Below are 22,764 nucleotides of genomic sequence, written 5' to 3' on the forward strand. Positions count from 1 at the left end.
ACCAAAACAGTCGCGCAAGGTATGAAAAAGTTGCGGACAATACGATTGGACCGATCAAATGAACACTCAGATCGTTCGTGGATAAGTAAATGTGCCCCTAGGTGTGTATTTTTGCAGCAAAACCAGGCGAAACTAGTCACTAGTGCCCTCTGAGCCCTAAATTTGGAAAGTCTGTCTTTTTTGTACCTAAACAGTTGAACAAGACTAGATTAATGGGCCCATTTACTAACATTCTTATTTGAAAAATGTGCGATTTAGTAAAAAACAAACAAAAAAGACACAACTACACCATCTAAAAGCTGGCGAAGTCATGTAGAAGTTGGAGCTGTCCTAGGCAAATTTTAACAATTTTTATTTTATTTGTGGTTTTAGAGGTTGTTTTGGGGTTTTCCATCTGTAAGTAGTGATGAGCAAATTTTGTTTGCCAGGCATGGATTCGAAGTGAATTGTTTCACGAAACCTCCGTGAAATCTTGCTGCAAAAATTTGGGGTGGCGTCAAAAAAGGGAGTGGTCGAGACACAAAAAAGACGCGGCCCATCAAAATAGGTGCGGTCGCATCAAATTAAAATGCATATGGTAAAAAACACACACGGCACCCAGATTTCGCAAATTTTTCTTTTTGTGAATTTTTCTATAGTTTCAAAAGTTTTTTGAGGCACAGATTTGCTCATCACTATTTGTAAGTGCACATAAATTCTACCGATAAAAAAGGTTTTTGTGTTCTTTTCATTTGTGTTCCACATTTTAATCCATTAGTGCTTTTTCAATTTGGATGTTTTTATACATGACTAGACCTTCATGGATTTGTGGTTTCAAAAAACTCTAAAACTGCTTAAACCAAAATGTTCATAAATAGGCCTCTTATATTCATCCAAAATCCCCCTGTACAATACCTTTTTAACAATACTTCTAATTTTATGTAATTGTAAAATCATTTAAAAGAAGCATACATTATAGACTCTTCCAGAGAGAATACATATACTTATTATATAAAAATAAAATATCCTGTACAGACCATCATGTAAATGTATGAAATACACAGACATATGCCAAAATATAAATGGGTTTAAATTAGATAGCTAATTACAAAAATGGTTTTGTTTTTCTTTTAATTTGCCGGCTCTTCCAGTACCTTTTTTTCCCTTCCGTAAATATGGCAATAAATGTCTAAATCTCCAGAGAACTGGTAAATACAGGCAGATGCACTTAACCGCTGGTGAGCAACAAAAGTCAGCCTGCAGGAAAGCGTGGCACTAATGTAACTCTTGATTAATCTCTAATTACAGTTTTGTCATCCTAGCAGGGAGACAAAACTATATCAGTTCCTAAATAGGCGAGCAGCATTTTGGCACCTAGCAACCAGCAGTTATTTCATATTACAGTAGCAGCTGTAGGCTCTATGCTATTACATGAAAGGTGGTTATGGATCACTGCTCTATTATTTATAGAGAAGCATTTGCAGGGGCCTTCACAGGAGTTGATAAATTAGGCAGCTTATTAGGACGGTGCTGACAGAAAACATTGCATGGGTTGTAACTGCAAGTTCCTTATGGAATTGAAATATAGAATAAAACGCACAAACATGAATGTAATATATATATACTCAGATATGGATTTTATGTAAGTTTTATCAACAGCAAATAATGAGATAAAACAATCCCTGTGGCTTCAGTGACACCGATGCAATAAGCTGACAAAAGCGTCTAATTAGACTCTTAAACCAGCACTGCCTTTCCCTGTCTTCTATTGTCCTAGTGCTGAAAATAACAAGTCAACCTTAAAAATGACCTGACACTTTCTATTCAAGTTCTCACGTGGTGGGCTTATCCAGAAGTACTCTACTGTCTACAAACTTTTAATTGGATTGAAACTCATTCATTTAGTATCATTGGACAATAAATATGTTTGCTATTAATTAATGCAATATGAGTAACGTAATTGCGGGTAGAGGTGCAATCCTTGGACAAACAGGCACTCCAAATATGATTGGACGGGAAGAGTTTATAGGGAATAGTTATAAGCAATTTTTTTTCACCATGTGCCCATTGCCCATAGTATATTTTATTTAGAGAAAAAAGTTGCAAGCATTAAAAAAAAGCTGCATGGTAGGAAAAAACGTTAACACATTTGGGGGCTTATTTATTATGCTGTGGAAAAATGGTGTAAAAAGCTGTGTAAAATAAACTGAGAAGTTCGCAGCCCGAACACAAGATTCATGGATGGAGTTGCCTGGGTCAAAAGAAAAAGGATGAAACACAGGAATAAATTGACAATAGTAAAGTGGTGCAGATATGAGGAATGTTGTGTACAGGTATGGGACCTGTTACCCAGAATTCTTGGGGCCTGGGGTTTTCCGAAAAAGGGATCTTGGGGATGTATTTTGGATCTCCATATTTTAGGTCTACTTAACATCATTTAAACATTAAATAAACCCAATGGGATTGTTTTGCCTCCAATAAGGATTACTCATGTCTTAATAAGGATCAAGTACAGGTACTGTTTTATTATTACAGAGAAAAGGGAATCATTTAACCATGAAATAAACCCAATAGGGCTGTTCTGCCCCCAATAAGGGGTAATTATATCTTAGTTGGGATCAAGTACAGGTACTGTTTTATTATTACAGAGAAAAAGGAAATCAATTTTTCAAAAATTATTTAATTGATTAAAATGGCACCTATGGGAGATATCCTTCCCATAATTCGGAGCTTTCTGGATAACAGGTTTCAAGATTCCATACCTGGACTGGTTACCTTGTGCTCTGCTCTGATTTTCCTACATAAATAATGAGTAATAACACTAGATAGGGACCTAATTTATAGGGATGGAATAGGTATTGGGATGGTTGCTTGTCCTTCTTGCTTATTGTATTCCTAGGGTTCCCCTTATCATAACAATTTGTAAAGTATTGTGTAAAGCTTAAATTCAATGGCCTTTGTTTCAACCTAACATGCTATTTTACAGTGAAAGAGGTATATATGATGGAATAGAGAGCCCGCAAGAGCTGACTGGTGAATTCTATTGTAAGAACTATGAAGGAGAGCAGGGTGTCTAAACTCCCAACATAAAACAAAGTATAAAATGAAGTGTCGTAAAATTTGAAGGATGTCTATATTAGTCTTTGTATATATTTTCATGCAAACCATTTTAACCTCTTTAGACCAGATGTGCAACCCAAACACAACAGGCTGCGGGTTCCAACCCACCCAGACCATAGCTATAAAAATAAACAATTATTATTTTTAATTGTGCGTTGGTTTCAAAAAGATGTTTGCCGCTTATATTTCTACAATAACATGTTTTATGACTTGCCAATAAATACATTTCTGCACCCCAAAATGTAATCATTTCTACCTCTTCTTTTTCATCTTTTTCTTATACACATTCATGTATAAATAATGCCCCAACATATTCAGCAGCACTGTACAATAGGGGCTATAGTTATCATGCTGTGTAAAGAATGGAGTGAAACATTACCGGTGATGTTGCTCATAGCAGCCAATCAGATGCTTTGCTTTGGTTTTCTTACTGTTGAAATCCAATTGCTGATTGGTTGCCCTGGGCAACATCACCGGTAATGCTTCACTCCACTTTTTACCCAGCATGATAAATATACCCCTTATGTTTACCCCTTATGTTTATGCATCAAACATACAGATTTCAATAATAAAACAACAAATACAAGAAGTAAAGAGGGCCTTGCACAATCAAGCTTGCAATCGATAGAAATATTTGTGCATAAAGCACCAGATGTAATAGATGGATCAAAGTTTAACAAATCAAGGCCAATTTACCAACTTACTTATTTTCATGGTTGTAGAGGTTTTGAAACAAAAAAAAAATTTCTTTAAAACCATAAAATGATTTATTAAAACAGCCTTTAGAAAAAAAACCAAAAATGGAAAAAAACGAGGAAAAATAGAATTCCAGCATTGATAAATCAGTGCCATAGAGATCTGAAAGTGCTTCCAGGAAAGGGGCCTTAATCAGTATCATTCATTTAAGGCTGTTGATTAGCGATGAGCGAATTTTTGTCGCCAGGCATGGATTCGCAGTGAATCTTGCATTTCTCTATTGGCGAATTGTTTCTCGAAACTTCACCAACAATTCGCCACTCAAAAGTTAGTCGCGCCTCAAAAAAAGGCACGGTCACATCAAAATAGGTGCATTCGCAGCAAAATGGTCACTGTCACGTCAAAATCGGTGTGGTTGCATCAACATGGGCATGGTTGCTGTGAGTTGGGCGTGGTCGCGATAGAATGGGTGCAGTCATGTCAAAATAGGTGCGGTCATGTAAAAATAGTCATATTTCAATCATTTTCCTGTTGTTTCGGGACAGATTTGCTCATCACTACTGTTGATCAAATACACCTTAAAAAAAAACAATGTTAATTTTGTCTATAGCCTACTATGGGATTATTTACCTTTAATCTTTGGTCATTTTATAGTTTTTCTCCATAGTGTCTGCAAAGTACCCAATTACTTACAGGAGTAATGTAAAAGGCTACAAAATGAGCCAAAGGCAGGGGTAGAGGGCACTGCTCACAAGAGCTTATGATCTTAAGATTTGGATAATGACTAAATCATAATGCCATTGGTACATTTGTTTATTATTGTAAGGGGGAAAAAAGTGTATTTTTCTTTTCTCTTTGTATCATTCCTTGTGGCTTTCGTATTCTCTATGATCCACTAAGAATTCAATGACACCACTCCAGCCTTTTGAATATATTTATATATATATATAGGCTATGCATCTGCTAAGGACACATTGTTCTTCTTCATCCTTACTATTGCCAGTGATTAGTGTATGTTACAAACAGGAGCCACTTGACCTCACACAAGACTTGGGGTTATTATACTGTTGCTAATTTAATTTTAGCCAATGGGTAGTATTGTAAGCTTTACATGCTTTTGTGATCATATATATACTTAGGGGCCAATTTAGTTATTTAAATTTCAGTTGTTTCCATGAATCCAGTTTTATTTTATTTTTTTGAGAGCTAAAATATTCAAGAAAACTCAAGAATTCAACTTTGAGTTTTGATAAATAGACCTCAATGTTAATAAATCAGCCCCCTAATAAATTGTTACTGTTTACATTGATCCCATTGACTTACCTTTGCAAAGATGAGAGCTGTTACATATTACTGTTGGGTCCTTTACGTATGTCAGCTGGGATAGCTGAGTGCTTCTATATCAATGCACCCTCAATAATATTACATGTTTAGGACAGTGAACGGGTAGAAAATGACGATTCACTTGCAAATTCTATGTGCTACTTATATCAGATTATTTCAATTGCTGTAATCGAATGGGGCTAAACAGCTTTATGAATTATTTCATTAAAATAAAGACCACCAGGCTTTCTCTCAACTTTCTCCATCTGGACAGGACCACAGCCTTCTAACCTCTTTATAAGGCTTATTTCCACATTTGTTCTTTTCCCCTCCATTTATTCCTGCTAATTTCCTCCTTTTGTGCAAATAAATAGCTGAATAGGACACTCAACAATGGGAACAAAGGAAAAAAAAAATCAATAGTTAGATACCCCCTTCTGCTAATTATCAAATGCTGTAAATGACATTTCCAAATACATGGTTTGAAAACCAAGAGTGGTGAAACAAGCCTTCTTTGGTGTACACAAGTACTTCAGAACATGTCATTAATGATCAAGCAACAATGCATCACCAAGGGTTTGGCTTTAAATAAAATTCAAAATAATGGCCCTAATTCTGTATAATTAAAAAAATATATATCTGTCAGATGAAGGTTGAATGAATCGGCTACTTTTTTGGTATGGAAGTATTTCAAAGTGTATATTATGAGGCTAAATATTAATGTATTATCAGTGTTGCTAATGCGGCAAGATTGTTTTTCAGTGTTGGATGATTTCAATCACATATATCCTGGACGGGCTGGATGATTATTATCATGTATAATGTAAGAATGGGGGGAGTAGACTTGCTTCTATTCAGAGGGTTAAACATAAACAGAGAAGGTAGAACAAGATATGCTTTTATGCTGTCGATATCTAAGTTTGTATGAAAAATGGATAGTGTACGATGATACTAAATACAGCCCCTTTCAAACTCTTGCTTAAAGAAATTAAAGTGGATTAAAAATTACAAGGTGACCTTTCCCACGTACACAGTTTAACCACTTGTTATCGTCCAGAAGGTAGAAAAATAAAAGATATCAGCTCTGCATGGAGGGACATTTTTAAAACTGTAGGAGACAGGAGGTGTATATATATATATATATATATATATTATTATTATTATTAGAATTCACGTTCCACCTCTGCCGTATCAATGATAGCACTCGGGGGATATCAGCAGCAACACCAGTAATTGGACAAATAAAAATCTCGGCTGGTCTCTAATTGATCTGCCTATGGTAGGCAAATGAAAATAATTATTTGTGTTCAAAGGTCATGTGTTATATATAGGAGAAGGACAACAATCAATCTGGCATTCTCTCTCTCGCCTTTTATAATGACAAGAATAACAATTGTTACAATAAAGGGGAGGATTGTCATGAATATAAAAAGCAATTGGTTTTTCCCATTGGAAGACTCGCAGCTAGGAGCCTTATTGCTCTTAAACTTTGCTATAAAATATGATCTGCTTAAAGGGGAAATGCACCTTTGAAAGTGGTAGGAATGTATACAGCTGATAAAAAATATACTCACGATTTCCTATGTAACGATTTCAATTCAACGCTGAAATTCATTGTTCTGGCACATTAAGGAACACAAGTTTATCCTGTACTCCAGAAACACAAAGTTGCCCTTCATTGAAGATAATGTAAATCTCTTTAAAACACCAGCAAAATTGATTCTAACCCTTCGGGTGCCATAGAATATGGCTATGGATCAAAAGTACAGTGTAAGCACCAGGCATTGTCTGTTTAAAGTTTGCTCTTATGACTGATGCCACATATTCAATGGAAAGGACACATCTTCAGGTGAAAGCAAAAGTAAAAAGGGGGGGGGAGACTGAAATGATGAAATTGCCTGAAATTGCTACATGAACAATAAGCCTTATATATATATATATATATATATATATATATATACTGTATACTGTATTTATATATAATTATAATAAATATAAGACCCTTATACTTATTAAAACAGAACTTATTATTTTTTTTTATATGACAAAGTTATACTGGCCAGCTATGTAAGGGACTCCGGGCAGGCAGTGTTGCATACAAGGAGGAGGCTAGTGACAGGGATAGAAAGGGTACAGGAAGTGATGTTGGATCCTGGGGTGGCGGGGGCAAAGGGAGCTAGTGAGGCAGGAAGAGAAGCTTGGCACCATTCTTGATCTAGAGAAGTGCACGTCTGTACATAGGTCTAGGTGACCACAGGTTGAAGTCTGTAAACCGGTGCTCGGGCTGAAGTTTCTTCACAGTGCTTGTCTTGGAGGTCCTATGGCCAGGGATGGTTATGGCCAAGTAGCCAATGAGTAGTAATGCAGGCTTTTGGCAGGCATGGGTCCTGCACAAATGGTGACAATTGGTTGCCTGGTTTCACTTGCCCATCTAACTCCAAGAGGTTGAGCGACTGGCATGCTAGGTAGCCCAGAAGGGTGTATAGTGGTTGATTTGTGGCAAGCATTCCTTGGAAAGGGGTTTTCCAATTTTTTTTAGTTTATAAACCTTTATAATTTGTACATTAACACACTGATGTTAAGTTATCCAGGGCCAGAAATAGGGGTAGGCAGAAGAGGCACAAGCCTAGGGCACAATGTTGGGGGGGGGGGGGGCTTGGCACATACCTCTTCAACTCCCCTACTGCAATCCTCCCCCCCATCCCGCTGGATCATTACAGAGGAACAAATGCATGCATGCACGCTGAGAGTGAGAAGGGGGGGAGCATGATGGGAGGGAGCAGTAGGTTTTGCAGTGGCCGAAGTGGCCAGTCCGGTTGCCTAGGGTGCCCAGCTGGGCCCAGCACTGAAATCATTTGTGTCTTAAACTGTAAGTAAAATGAAACCTGGGTAAGAAGTAAAGGGAGTTGATTTAAGAACATCCACACAGAAAAATAAAAATAGTTTTAAAACACATAGGTCTTCCAAAGTCAAGTGTAAGCATGGGTCTGTGCGCAATAAGCAATGAGCAGTACGTATGCCTGTATAAACAGGGCAACACACAGCTCTGCTCAGGCTCCCAGGTGGTTCCTGCTAAGGTGCCTTATAGCTTGTGTTTATTTTGTCTCACTGTGTTTATTTTTATTTAGTAATTCACACTTATGTCAAGCTCTTTTGTAGCTTATTCCAACAAATCCCAACATTCCGTATCTGTTCAAGAGCAGCGGCAGCAGCATATTAAAAGACAGTACTCGGGATTTAGTAATCAATTACATAGCAGGGGTATTTTTCAATTAATGTTTTGTCTTTAATTCCCTCTGCAGTGCAAGGCGGAATCAATGAATCTATATTTCTCTCAGTAGAGAAAATCAAGCTCTCTTATTAGCCCCATGGATTTATTAGACACGCGTAGTTAAAGATCAGAAAGAACTTTTGACACCAAGGTCCAGGGTCAGTATAAGGGTCACTGACATGGTGCATAGTAAATCTCTACAAGGCTGGGCTAATTGATTACTCCTGCACACAAACAACCTGTTTACAAAGGATCAGCGCCTTCATTTTGGAAGACTATTACTGGAAGACTGTCCCTTTGCAGTCAGTTATGTTTCTTGCTATGGATATTAAAGCCATGAAACTAATTATCATTCAGCAGTCAGCTATATTATAATAAAAACAACAATCATCTCCTTTATGGTTCAATAGATGTATCATTTGCAGCCAAGGGGGCATGTAGGATGGTATACAAAGTCCTTATACAGCAGCCAAGTAATGATGGTCAGTGCCATACATGGCTCAATGAAAGCTGCTGATACTTGTTGGGTAGGTTAGTAAACAAATTGTCAAAGACAGTATTGATACCCATATTAGATCTTTGTCTCGGTGCCCTAAATATGGAATCAGTCCAGTTTGTCTCAGAAGTGGGTGCCAGATTGATTATAGAGCCAATCAATCAGTGTATGGCCAGCTTACAGGTGAAGACACACAGAGCTACTTGTCACTGCTACTAAAATAGACAATGCTGATCATGTACTGATAATTGTCTCTACATGTGTTTTACTATAGGCAATTCTCAGTATTGTCTATAGCAGGGTATTTTCTGGCATTTAGTAGCTGTGACAAGTAGTTGCTACTAAGTAGCTCCATGTGTCTTCGCCCTTACTCTCCACTGAGGAAAACTAAGATTGAGCCACATAAGAATGACTATAAGGGTCGTTTATGAAAACAGTTGCAAGTGGAATCATACTAGGGGGCTAATTTAAGAATCTTAAACCTTCGGGCTTGAGCGTGCAGATACTAAAACCATGCGAGAGTTCCCAAACTTCATTCGAATAGCATGCTTTATAAAGATTGGGTTTATATCTAGCGTGGGTTTTAGTAACTGAATGCTTGGGTCTTAAGGTTTGAGTGTTCACTAAATCACTTACTGCAGTTACACCAAAATGAAGGCAAATGTTGCCCATGTTGATGGCATTTATTTAAGGCTTTATAATCTAAGCACAATGCCTCCACTTAAGTATAGTTGCGCTAATCACTATTGAATCCATCCTACCTCTTCAGCTGATTCTTGTGTATAGTAGCAATAAGCATTTTGAGTCCATCAGTGCTAATAAATCCTATAGATGCTGGGAAACCCTAGCTCTACTGCCACCCTAAACATGGTGGTAAATCCATGGTTCCCATAGCAGTATGTGTCAATAGCAACAGCAAATAGGGATTTCTTTTGAAATGTGTCATAACACAAAACTTGCCCCATAGAAAACCATCAGCAAGCAGTGGCTGCTGTACCTCCCTATGAGACATAATGTGCTATTATGTGCAACTTGTACCTGTTCATAGATAATTCCAAAATAAAAATAAATACAATTAAACAGAATGTGCACTACCACCACAACTTGTGATTAAATGCAAGAAATAATATATAATACCCCCTTGTCTTGCTGCTCAAGGACCTCCAGTGCCGTAACATCAAGAAGCTGTACATTGCAATAAGAATCTAATATTATCTGTTCTTTGGGACAGTAAGCCTTCCCCCAGTCATTTCCCATTAATACAACTTCAATACCTTCTTGTGCTTTTAAAGGAGCATCTTAAAAGGGTAAACCAAAAAAAAAAAAAAAACAAAGGCTAATAATAATGGAATTTATAAGCAACATAACATAGAGATTAATATATATTGATTTTTGTCAGATTCCTTGGTATTGTGGATGAGCTGAAAGGGAAGACAGGGCCTGTGAAACGGACAAGATTTATTGTGGTAATAAAGTAATAAACACACCTTTTTTGTTAAAATTCACTGCTCTTGCTTTCTCTGTCTCCTCTGGGCATTAGTGAACATCCTAGCACTACATCACTTCAGACAAGAGCTTTTGTATTCCATGATGTCTGCTATAATTAGTGGAGGTGTTCCCTCTGACCCGACTTTTTTTTCTCTTTCCAATGGACGTATTTCCAGGTCAGTAAGTGTCACAGTGTTCTACACCCCACATCTGGGATAGAGTAGCCACACACACACCAGCTTCTTATAATGCTTGTATTGCTCAAAGCTTGATTTATCTAATAATTGATTACCGTATATACTCGAGTATAAGCCGATCCGAATATAAGCCGAGGTACCTAATTTTACCTAAGAAAGCTGGAAAAACTTATTGACTCGAGTATAAGCCTAGGGTGGGAAATGCAGCGGCTATTGCTAAGTTTCATCAAAATAAATACCAATAAAATTACATTAAATGAGGCATCAGTGGGGTATATGTTTTTAAATATTTATTTCAAATAAAAACTGTAAACTAGCTCTGTAAGTGGAGGTTCAACAAAAACAAATGTTTTATAAACAATGATACCTTAAGAGTACTCAGCAACCAAGCTAAAACACAAAGTGTTAATATCCTTCAAAACTATAAATAGTTTATATAGAATATAAAGTGCAATGTCTAGTGCAGAATGGGATAGGTGAGGATGGTAGATGAAGATGAATTTGGGAGCCTAGGCCAGGGCACTGGAGGGTCTGGTTGCGGGAGGCCTAATTTGCACACAAAGGAGAGAGGGTGCTAGTTTGGAGGGACCCATGGCACCCGACTCGACCGAAGGTGACTTTTTCAGCACATTTTGGATGCTGAAAAACTAGGCTTATACTCGAGTATATACAGTACATTTTTTAGGAGTAAATGTTAATTACCTACATATAAAGCACCATGTTCCACAAATATCAGTAGAGAGTTAAATGGTTTGCCTACTTTTTACCTTCTTTACTCATCAGTATGTGTATATTGTTTAAATGATTGATGTGTTCAACCTTACACTGTGTGTCACTGCAGTATATGTTGGTTCTTGATTAATTGTTAGTATTCCTTATTATTAATAAAAATAATAATAATAAGTGATAAGCAAATTTTTTTTTCGCTGGCCATGGATTAGCATCACTAGTGATGAACGAATATGTCCCGTTTTGCTTTGCCAAAAATGTGCGAAAATGAGTGAAAATGATTCTTCCGTGCCAAATTTTGCCATTCGTTCCACGCAAAAAATCTGCCAACGGCGAAACGTGGAGATTCCCTGCGAATTCATGCCTGCCGAATTATTTTGTCCATCACTATTTGGCACAACAAAAAATAGCTAGGAAAAATTGCACACGTCAAAAAAGGTGCACGTGTAAAAATAAGTCGAGTATGCATTCAGTGAATTGTTTGCCATTTTGCAAATTTTTTTAGCATTTATGCACAGGCAGGCAGTAGCTCTGGGGTTCCCACAGTGTCCTGCACCAATCCCCACAGAACAGTTGCACCAAAAAATAGGATGAGCACATCACTTGCATGCCGAAAACCAGAAACCATGCCAGACAGATTTGAAAATATTCATCCGATTTGCGATGAATCGTTAATTTTGGCACATTTGCCCCGGGTGCTGCACAAATTGCATCAGATTCACCCATTTGCGCCCACAATGACACTGGAATTCTACAAAAAATATGCTACATTGTGGGAAAAAAACATGGCAATTGACATAAATGAGCCCTCTAGTGCACCTATAATGGCCGCTGTAAAAGTGCTTTGAGTCCCATGGAAGAAAAGAGCTATATAATGATTCCTTTTTGTATTTATTAATGCTCAGTAATTTTTGCTGAATGGTAACCTTGGGAACAAAATTACTGAATGATTCAGATTTAACTATTCCTTTTCCATGCAGGAGCAATTCTTTCCAGTGGGAAAAAGGAGTTGCCCAAATAATCAATCTTCCTTGCAATTGCACTGGGTATTGATAACTCTGAGGGGTGTTAGAGTCCTACATACAGTATAACAAAACATACTCAATGCAGGCAAACACATGTACTTTGATAAATGTGTCACTTTGTTAGACACTTTCCTGCCAGGAAAATAAGAAAAAAAAAAAACAGATTTTGGAAATCATTTAGGATTTGAATTTTAAAGGAGAAGTTAACCTTTTGCAAAGTTCTACCAGTGTGGTAGGACTTAGCAAAAGTAGAACCCATTGCAATCAATAAAAAAAAAACTTGATGCTGTAAAATGTTGGCCTCTCTGTTGCCACCATCTCCGGAGAAGAGAACAGCTCCATCAAAACATCTATACAAAAGACAATGCTGTGGGTCTAAAGTTCATCTCATCAGCCCTTTTATGTTCTCCTCTTTTTAATCATGATTACTTTTTGAAGCACCCCTTCTGCAATGCTCTTGGGTTAGGGAAATCTGTAAATGCAAAGCCTTTGGTAGGAAATTCCTGCAATGAGATTAATTTTCTAGAGGCTTCCTCTGTTGGGCAAAACCACAATGGGTAGCAGAACATTATAAAAAATATAATATAAAGGAATGGAATGTGGTGCACTGCAGTTTCTTGGAACCCTTGGCCTTCTGGTCTCCACACCACCTTCACACACAGGGGGATCTTGTGATGAACGCCTTAAAAGCAAATAAACTGGACTTTTACATGATGTTGCAAATTAACACTTTATTTACAGTCTCAGGTACAGCTTAATCTTAAATAATCATTGTCACACAAATTCCCCAATGAACAATATGGCCAGCATAAGGTATCTTAGGCCACTGGGCTCCAGCTTGATGCTTGCTTCCCTGCTCATTCCTTCCTCTTCGGGACACCGTACCTTCTTATACAGGCTTTCAGCACAGGGGCCTTGCATTCAACAGACTAGGCCCTATCTACCCTAGTCCCTCTTCCACTGGGTCCCTATCTATTGAAGTACCACCATGACACTGGTCACTTCCTCTCTCCTCATTGGAGCTACTTATCTCACTAACTTACCACTAACTCTCACTGCTAACAGTGAGCTCCACAAATTTCACCCAACACTATCTAACCTAACTAACTACTTCTCTTGGTACCTTTCTGGGGTGTCAATCCACAGGCTCCCTGGTGTCATTCACTAGTTCTTCTTCAGCCAAAGAGGAATTAGTACCCTTCCTGTTCTCTCCCTAATATAGGCTCTGCTATGAACTTCCCTACTTAACCTAAAAATAAGAGTATTTACCGATAATAGCTATTCTACTCCTTACAGGCCCTGGGGAGGCATAATAAGAAAATGTATAATGGGTTTAAGGACATGTTTTATAAATCTGATATCTGGATTAGCTTCAGTTTAGGAAGATCATTTGTAGATAATCAGTAAGAGTTCAATATGGTCTAATAATGTTTCCACTCCTTTTCCAAGATTCTTAAACATATTTTCGCTATAGGGTTGCAATGTACCAGATATCAATGGACAATACCCCACACAAACCTGATAGCGTATACAGTCTCTTGAGCCTGTATAATTTTACCCCAATGAAAGAAAGGATTGTTCTTTTTTCAAGATCTCAGTTTGTGCCTGTTCCGAAGAGGAAAAATATTTCAGAGAATGAGTTAATGTAATCTGAGTGTTATTTGAGAAGCAAAAATAAACTAGATATTACTACATCCCAAATATGTAGAGTACTTTTAGCTAATCCAATTGTATTATCTGCAAATCACAGACACAACAAATTGACAGATATCTTTCTGCATGAAGGCATTATTCCCTCTAGCAAAACAGCAAAATCAATGGATAAAGGAATTAGTTCTAATGGACATTTGGCACCTGCACCACCTTTCAGATATAAATAATGCTTTTTATTCTCTGGCTCTCATATCAGATCTCTGAATTGCTGGAGTTTATTCTTCCTAGCATGGATTTCTACAACTTTATAGTTAGTGCTACGAAAATTCATATAAAGGCTTATTTAGTAACGCAAGTGCTGAAATGAATGCAAATATGAGCACCTCTAATTACTTTGACAAAATTATTTACATATATACACTGCTAAGCCATTTGTGGAAATAAAAGGTGCAAAATTAATCATTGAATGCAGGGAACCCTGGAATTAATACCTGTCTAAACGTTACGTCCATGTTTCCCTTAGCAGGTTGTGCCTACCCATGCAACTGACCTTTGCGTTTTCACCCAGCCAGAATTTGATATAAATCCCTCTCTTCCCTGACTCTTTTCATGCCCTATCAGCCCCTTTTACATAAAAACAGCCCCACATGTCCGTTTCCCTGCCCCTTGCCTAGCTCACCCATTTCCCCACCCTGTGACATCATCATCCCCCCACAAGTGATGTCACAGCCCACCTCCCCAAACCCAAAGGCCAGTATTTTAAAGAAAAAAAGGTGGAAACCCTAACCAACCTACATCCAGTAAATCAAAAGCTATACAATAAGCTTCCATTATTGATTCCATGTGCACAGCATGCTGGGAGCATACTATAAGTGATGTCATTCCCACTAAGAAAAACATGCACATGATTTACCACAAGATGGAATTCTGGGAAACATTGCTTTGAGGGTAAAATATGATTTGCAACCAAATGATACACTTTGCCCCTGTTAAGTAAATGAGCCTTTTAGAAAAAAATTGAATAAAAGTCACAAACAGAAAGAAAAAAATGAAATGTTACACTGTAATATTCTTCATTAGACCATTATTACATTGTGAATAGTTATGAGCATATTTTTTTCACCAGGTATGGATTTGCAGGTAATTTCCACATTTCACCATTGGCGAATTGTGTTGCGAATTTTTTAATGTTTTGCTAATTTTCCTGTTGTTTTGAGCATTTTTCAGTGAAGCCAAATGGGACAGATTCGCTCATCTTTAATTGTGAATTTTAATTGCACATAGCACACTTTCAAGGCCTGCCTAAAGGTGGCATTCATTTTTGGTGCACTGGTGCAGTGTAGTAATGAGTGCAATTTTTTGGCAGGTATGGATCCCCTGCAAAATTCTGCCTTTCGCCATTAGTGAAAACCGCATCACTAGTGCAAACTATAAAATTCTCAATTGTTCTTCCGCTGGTGGATGAAAGAGTTTTAAAGTTTGCAAAAGCTATAGCAAATTATTAGTGCATAGCAAAGTTTTTCTTCCCATTAACAATTTGTATTACATTGCCCCCTTATGTTATCATAAAATAGAGATAATTCCCTGCCTTATCCCCAAACTGAAGTGTTTCTTACGTCTTTCATCTTTACAAATTATCTAAAGTATCACCGAATCCTTACAATCACTGATGGAAAACAGTCATTTCATAAATTCTTAAATTTTGAAATTTCGGTCAAACTCGGTACATGTTCCTTTTGTGTTTAAGTTCATCGTCATCATGGGCATTGTCTTTGTAGTTCCATACCTTTTTACTTTTGGTAATTATTCTTTAATAAAATTAATTGTGATATAGTTGACTTGAAGACTATGAAATAGGATTTGTTTTAGACTGCAACATTTTTATAAAACAAATGACAATAATTAGGCCTCCATAATTAGCATTACTGGGAGAACACATAATTATTATCGGATAATATTACAATGCAATATTTAAGATACTAGCTACTGCTCATTGCTGCTTATTCTTACTGTTATTATCCAGTTCATTACCGTCTTTCTCTTCTGAACAACATTAGAGGGATATCATTAAAAATTCTGATTTCATGCAGTATAAATCTATTTTTTAGACAGTTCTACTATACTAAACAACTATGTTATATCAAATTCATGTTGATGTGATCCTTTCTTTAGTTGTAGGCTTTTCTCCTCCCATTGTCAAGATAAAATCAAGCAAAGAGTTAGGGCCCCAATACACAGGCCGATAGAAGCTGCCGATTCGGCAGCTAATCGGCCCGTGTATGGGCAGAAACGACCGGCCTGGCCGACCGATATCTGGCCTGAAATTGGCCAGATATCGATCAGCCAGGTTAGAAAATCCAGTCGGATCGGGGACCGCATCGGCTCGTTGATGCGGTCCCCGAACCGACTGCCCATGGCCGCAAATGTAATCCGATCATTTGGCCCCAGGGCCAAACGATCGGATTATTTTTTTTTAAAGCAACTTCCTACCCGATATCGCCCACCCGTAGGTGGGGATATCGGGTGAAGATCCACTCGCTTGGCGACATCGCCAAGCGAGCGGATCTTATAGTGTATGGGCACCTTTAATAATGAAAAATTTTGGCTGAATTGGGCTATTTAAGACTAGTAAGACATATAACTAAAAAGTCTCTTACAGGCTGAGAATGTTAAAGAGACAAATGATAAAGAGAAGACTTCGAAGACTCAGGTTTAAAACAAAGTTATTTAGGAAAAAATCAGTCTCATTACATAGACAAAAATAAGAGACAATTTTATAAACCATCAGTATATTTTACCAAGCAGTACCAATGGTTACCACTGATGCCTTTAGATTTAAGAGTTTTTTTTTTTTCTAACAATTAATTCCAGTGAGGCAAATAGTTGCTCAACACACACCACCAAAACAAAATGTTGTATAAGTGCACTGCCCAGTGGATGGATGAGAGAGCTAGATTTGTTAACCAGCCTTGATTCCAGGCTTCCCCTAGACCAGTGATACCCAACTAGTGGCTCATAATCAACATGTTGCTCACCGCCACTTGGAGACAAGTTTTGGAAGCACAGAGACACAGTTTTAATGCACACAAAGCCTCCTGCAGTCTAGCAGTCCACATGGGACTAGAAATAGCCAATCACAGCCATTATTTGGCATCCCTTATTTTGGCATCATGCTTTTGTGGCTCACAAGTAAGAAAGGTTGGGGATTCCTGCCTTAGAGGGTTGTGTCTACTGTACATATACATGTATGTTGCATCCATTATTGACACCAGTGTGAGGCAATATATGTGGTACTAATTTTTGTCTGGCATTTTGCAGGAGTCATCAGTGATGCTGGACTTCTGGGAAAGATGATGTATCATGAGTAAAAAAACATAGAAATTTGTATCCAAAGTATGCGAAACAACAGGGAAATTCTCAAAAAAGCTGTGAAACGTGTTTGCCGCGGCAATTATTTGCCGCATGCATCTTTTTTAATGCTACCATGCATCCATTTTGACGTGACAGCACCCAATATGACACAACCGCACCCAATTCGATGTGACTGCTCATATTTTGCCATGACCGCACCCAATTTGACACAATCGCAACTTTCTTTGACACGCACCAAATTTTTCCGCTATTAATTTTCAAAACAATTCGCCTATGGCGAAATAAGGAAATTTGTTGTGAATTCATGCCTGGTGAAAAAATTTGCTCATCACTAATAACATCATAAACAATTTTTTACAGTCTATAAGCTTCTTTCTGCCACACTACCAGTTCTGGGATTATCACATCTCCCTTTACCATATACATCTTATATAATTCTTTAGGGACAGGGAAAGCCAGTTTACTAGGAAGTGCCAATATGTTAAGCTCCCCATTTGTATTCCCTGGTAGGGATGTAGCGAACCTCAAAAAAAAATTTCGCGAACCCGTTCGCAAACTTACGCCAAAAGGTGCGATAGTTCGCGAACTTTGCGAACCCCATAGACTTCAATGGGAAGGCGAACTTTAAAACCTAGAAAAGCCATTTCTGGCCAGAAAACTGATTTTAAAGTTGTTTAAAGGGTGCCACGACCTGGACAGTGGCATGCAGGAGGGGGATCAAGGGCAAAAATTTCTCTGAAAAATACTTTTTTGACACAGCGTTGCGTAAAAACGCAAGCTATTCCTATGTATACACAAAGGCAGCTGGCAGACCTAGCGGAAATACGCGGCGTTTTTTGCTATTTCGCACTATTAGCACCATGGAAACGGCTTGTGCGGCGTTTTTAGGCAGAGAAAAAATACAGCGGAAAAACACCACGCGAACCCAAATTGCGAACATACGCGAAAAAGTTCGCGAACTTGCGGACTTGCGAACACCCGATGTTCGCGCGAATTAGTTCGCCGGCGAACAGTTCGCTACATCTCTATTCCCTGGTCAGGGCTGCTTACCAGAAAAAAATGCACTGGGGAAAAAAGGAACATTGCGCAGCCATCTTATAAATCTTTCCCAGGCTGACTATGCCCTTGATGTCAAATCTATACTCATTTTTAAAAGAAACAGAGAATACAGTCATGAAGATTGCTCTATATCAGTGAATTTAAGGACACATTTTTATACATACAGTGCTACCATGGTGCATCGATTTTCACTGGCAGAACTATAAATGATAAATAAGTAGAAAAGCAAGACTTAATGTAATTATTTTTTTCTACTCCCGATGTACACTGCAATGTATATTCCCCTGTGTTTTGACCCTTTTAGCAACACAAATACAAAAGCAATATTTTGTTGTTTTTTTTTCAAGTTTTGTTAATATTATTAATGTTCCTTCTTAAGGAAAAATGGGTTGGAAACAGATGGCTTCAAAAACATGGAAAATAAAGCTGATTATGGTGACAGCTGCTCAGGTTGAGTTCATTGATTTTTCTAGAAGCAAGATTAGTATGTTTGTCTGCTGGCTGTGAACCTGTAACAATGTAATATAGAGAAATATAAAGAACCAGGCAGCCATTGTGAATAATATAAAAATATGCAGTAAACTATCATTCATTCCAGTTCAGGTAGAATTCAGCAATGTATCAAGAATAATCAATAATAATTTCCTCTTCTGTTTTTGCTTAGTCATCACTCCCAACTATCATTACCACATTTTGAGTTTTCTTTTGTCCTAAATGGTAGTAAGCATGGAAAATTCCAGGGAACTTTGGATTAAAATAGGCAATACTGCCACATTGCGGTTGGTCTGGTACTGGGTGATAAGTAGTCAATCTGAAAAAGTTCAAAAATACCCAGACAATCATTTAAATGTAAAACCTTATTTGGCTGTAAAAACAGGTAATACTAGCTAGATAGGCTTTAGAGCATGGGGTACATAGGACACTCAAGATGGGCTGTGTGCAAATTAATTGAAAGAATGGATGCCCGAAGGTTCTTTTGCAGTTAAACAGAACTTAACTTGTTTATTTGCCCAATACAAATGATGCACAGGGTTCTGCAATACTCACTCAGAGGATTGAGTAGGCATAGGCACAGAAGATAGAAAGGTCCACCGGTTTATTCCACCTCAGCAGACTGTGGGCAGGATAAAGCCACCAGAACAGCACAGCACCACTATGGAGATTAGTCTGGATACTGTAAGTATCTGGTATCCTAAGGATGTGTAACTGGTCATGGATTCCAAACAGCCGACTGTGGATCAGGGATAGGAACTAACTTGACACCTGTGTCTTAAATGCGGTCCTACACTAAGGGGCACATTTACAAAAGCACGAACGCTCGAGCGTTCATGCAAACGCTCTGAGCGTATTTTCGCCGATTTTTTTCGGGCGTCCGCACGACTTTTTCGGACGGCGCACGACTGTTTCGTACAGCGCACGACTTTTTCGGACGTTTGCACGAAAAAATCGGAAAGGTTTTACCACTGTTTACAATTGTTCGGTACGAAAATTTTGGGACTTTCGGATCCGCAATACGATATTATCGTGACTAATACGATTTTTTCGTAAGCATTTTTGTGATATATGCGATCTTCCGAAATTTTCGTTTCCAATACGATTTTTTCCCATTCGTGATTCGGATTCGTGGATTAGTAAACGTGCCCCTAAGACAATAGTGCCTGTAGGGAAGAGTACTTCCAGCTAATCTCTCCAGGTTGGTGCAGAAACTGCTATTATTTATCAGATTAACTATCTCACTTTCCTGGAAAGTGCTGTGACAGATATCTTGTTCTTGCTAATCCTCATTTACGGGGTCCCTGTTCCCCAACTTCACTAGAGATAGATGTAGACTCGGGTAGATTGCTTACTGGGTCCATGTTGATTCCAGGCTCAGTGGAACTTCCACCTGATTCAACAGATGCAGCCAAAGAGGAGGATCCATCCCTTTGCTAAACACTATATTAGAGTGCAAAGAGAGTGGCCTACCTATAAACCAATAAGGCACAAAATGCCAAAATATCAAACTTATATCACACCACTTTGCCCAGTAACAAGGAGAAAGAAGGAAATGGTAGGGTTTAAAGCCATAGGGGCACATTAACCCCATGGGTCCCTACATGTACATGGTGTAATGCATATAGTGGTTGAGCAACAAAAACAGATAAACTACCAAGCAAGGAACTTGCCACTAGTGATGAAGATAGCTTATAGCAGATGGTAAATGGATGGCTTAAGAAGCCCCAATAAGAGAAATTAGTGGCATTTTAGAAAAAGAGACAGCTCTATGTAGATGTGTATTTTTGTCTGTATAGTAAGTCTACCAGGTAGCTGTCTAGCAATATAGGCTTCTTTGGAACTAATATAATGTGGGCATAATGAATGAAATGGGTGGCTTAACAATGGCAGGATGATTGATCAAAAAATCAAAAGCTGAATCTTCCATTTTTTTTTTAATTAAAAAAACTCAAAATCTTGAATATGAGCTTATTTATTAAAATGAAAACTTAATTGCATAAAATGTGAAAAATTCTTAAACACAGCAAAATCCCATTCTAGCCTTCATTTTCAAAGGAGTCTGACAAATCTTGAATAAGTCTCAAAAACATGAATTGAAAGATTTTGCTAATACAACTCACATTAACTTCTTCATAAACTCACCATTTTTGTATCTGATTTTTTGAGTGTTTTGTGATTAATACATTTTGAACATTTTGGTTTTGTAACCTCTAATTTGCAATTGCTATTTTTGCCATTAAAAAACATAAAGTAGAAGGAAAGTTAAAAACTAAGTAAGCTTTATCAGAAAGGTCTATATAAATACAGCCATCAGCACTTACAGAAACGCTGCACTCCTTTTGATAGAGAGTCCTCTATCAAAAGAAACAGGATTTCTTGTCTCCTTTTTTTTATGAACATGTTCTTAGGGTATCAGATTTCCTCTCTCAGAAAAATCCTTCATTTCCGGGGCCAGAGTCTGCGTAGCTCTCTCCTTTTCTTCCTTCTCCTGCTTTCCCCTCCCATAAGAACTTATAAAACTCACTCCCTTCTCCCTTAGGAATGTATAATTTGAGCTATAACGGCAAGAGCTGCTGCAAGAAGCTACAAAGACCAAGTTAAAATGGCAGCTGTTATCTTAAACAAAGAAAGGAAGCTTCTAGGGCTCTTTACTTAGGTATGGTAAAGCTTTCTGCAGAATAAATATAGTGTTCTAGGTGGCACTAATGTGGCAAATCTATTGGCAGTAAAATGCCAAAATGACTTTCCTTCTCCTATAAATCATGATAAAACTTTCAATTTGAGTGTTAAAAAATCAGCCCCTTAGAGTTACTGGCAAATATTTTTATAATATTTTGCTTAATTTTGTTTGTAAAACCATTTCCCCCCCAATATGATATACATCCCCCCTTTCCTGTTTCACTCAAATTACAGAGAGAAATGCCTGTGTAGTCATCGTTACCCAACAAGGAGCTTGGGGAACACATTTAAATGGCATTTGCATGTTATTAAAAGTCTAATTAAATTTATAGAACAGTTAATTTGATTGTTACAGTTTACAGAAATGATAATAAATTCCTGTGGTCAGAAATGAATTCCTTTTAAAAAAAATAAAGGAATCTCTTGTGTGTTTATTTTCAGGTAAAGTTAAACAGCCCACCATAGGGGAATTTATTAATGCACCATCCTTGGCCCCATGCTTTTTAGTAATTACTTCTTTGCAAAAATGGGGTTTTAGTCACAAGTTTACGATTATAAAACTGCAAAGCCACAATGTATTTTTCCGTGTATTTGCCACTGGGCAGATTTTTCACAGGCTGGCATCACTGAAAATTCTGCAAAATGCAAACATTTGCAAAATTTCATCCATTACTAGTAATGGAGTTTTACTGATTTTAGTTTTTTCATAAATATGACAGCGGTTGAGAAAAAAAAACATAATTCATTTAAAAACTTGAACTAGTTTATTTAAGTTGTTCCTTCCAATTAGTTTTAGAAAAAGACAGGAATCTAAAAATTATTTGTGCCAGCAGATAGGGATGTAGCGAACTTACGCCAAAAAGCGTGAATATTCGTGAACTTTGCGAACCCCATAGACTTCAATGAGAAGGCGAACTTTAAAACCTAGAAAAGCCATTTCTGGCCAGAAAACTGATTTTAAAGTTGATTAAAGGGTGCCACGACCTGGACAGTGGCATGCAGGAGGGGGGTCAAGGGCAAAAACTTCTCTGAAAAATACTTTGTTGACACAGCGTTGCGTAAAACCGCAAAGGCAGCTGGCAGACCTAGCGGAAATACGCGGCATTTTTTGCTATTTTGCACTATTAGCACCATGGAAATGGGATTTGCTTACACCAGTACTAGACTGAAAAACGCCATGCG

The sequence above is a fragment of the Xenopus tropicalis genome, chromosome 1 (assembly GCF_000004195.4).
Source record: "Xenopus tropicalis strain Nigerian chromosome 1, UCB_Xtro_10.0, whole genome shotgun sequence".
NCBI lineage: Eukaryota > Metazoa > Chordata > Amphibia > Anura > Pipidae > Xenopus > Xenopus tropicalis.